The following is a 1,479-nucleotide window of genomic DNA, read 5'->3' on the forward strand; positions in this document are numbered from 1 at the left end:
GGTACAAACAATGTGAATGTACCCTCAAAGGAACAACAAGTTTTTAAGGTCCAGTTGTGCACCTTAAATAAGTTGTTCTCAGGTGATAAAGTACAAATTTGTACCTTTTTATAACCCAATGTTTTAAAACAGAACAATAAAATAAAAAGCCTGGAGACAAGATGATGTGTGTGGAGTCAATAGAACTTAGAAAATATCATTTCAATAGATTATGGTTCAGTTATGTTCCCTGACTAAAGGTGCTGAGATGTACCTTGAGGGTACCACCCCAGTGACAAGAGGGGCACTGCCCCAGTGACAGTTTTGTATTATGGGTCCATACTAAGTACATTTTTGGGTCTCAGCCTTGTGTGTAAATATTTGTGACAGTGCTGTCCCCTTATGGTGATGTCAGCACTCATCAGCTCTTAAACAGTTCAGGTGTTTAAACCAAAGGTCAAAATCTTTGGACTAAAAAAAGTCAGCATGTGCTTTTAGCAATATTTTGAAAAAGACAACTGTCAAATGATTATTTAGGTGAAATCTACACGTATGAATGTTAGGAGCACTTTGACGAACACAAAATGGAAGGAAATACAATATAAATGCCCAAACACTTGTGTTTGTGTACGTGTTGCTCATCCAGTGTTTCGTCTAAAATTAAGGGAATTAAGAGGAAGTTGCCAAACTGTTTGAGTGCTCCCGTGTCTGTTTGTCCTTCTGGTTCTCACCTTTTATTTAAGCTGTTATAGTCAGATCTGCCGGAGTTGTTAGCCACACTCTGTAAATGTTCACATTCTATGTTTTACTTAGTCCATACTTACCTGGCAGGGGCGATACCATGATCACGAAGGTGGTTCACCCAGGGCAAGGCTCTGCCATTGCACTTGGGTGGTGCTGACCCTTGCGAATTCCCCAAATGCAGGAATCTCGACTGCATAATTTCTGGTAGTGGGGGACTGCGTTTGCGCTCTCCCCCTGATTTGGGGCAGTCGTGGGCTGGACGTTAGGGAGCTGGCCCTGTGACCGGAAGGTCGCCGGTTCGATCCACAGAGCCGACAGTCCATGACTGAGGTGTCCTTGAGCAAGACACCTAACCCCCAATTGCTCCCCGGGCACCGTGGATAGGACTTTATACTAGCTGTTACAAAATTACTGTGAGAATTTAACTGCAGGTACTGATCAGGTCAGGTAATGATACTGGACGACTAATTCTGCATTACAAATGCCAACCCAAAGGTTTTAGATGGAGCTTCATCACTCCAGAGAATGCAGTTCCACTGCGCCACAGCCCAATGCTGGGGTCTTTAAACCCCTCTAGCTGATGCTCAGCATTGGACATGGTGACCTAAGGCTCATGTGCTGCAGCTCCAGAGCTTCCTATTCTGGTGGCAATGCTTTCCTATTGAGATTTTACAAACTGTGAGTGTACAATTGAACACGTCAGTAATGGGTGCACCTTAAAGTAGCTGAATTCTCTAATTAGAAAGGGTGTCTGGA

General features: G+C 43.6%; 1 non-coding gene across 1 annotated transcript; it reads left to right on the forward strand.

Moving 5' to 3' along the window:
* Positions 1-795: 795 nt before the first annotated feature.
* On the forward strand, positions 796-959 carry LOC119262535. The gene has a single exon (XR_005129733.1). It is a non-coding gene; the product is annotated as a U1 spliceosomal RNA (small nuclear RNA).
* The last annotated feature ends 520 nt before the right edge of the window (positions 960-1,479 follow it).

This window comes from Pygocentrus nattereri, chromosome 26, assembly GCF_015220715.1.
Source record: "Pygocentrus nattereri isolate fPygNat1 chromosome 26, fPygNat1.pri, whole genome shotgun sequence".
NCBI classification, from domain to species: domain Eukaryota; kingdom Metazoa; phylum Chordata; class Actinopteri; order Characiformes; family Serrasalmidae; genus Pygocentrus; species Pygocentrus nattereri.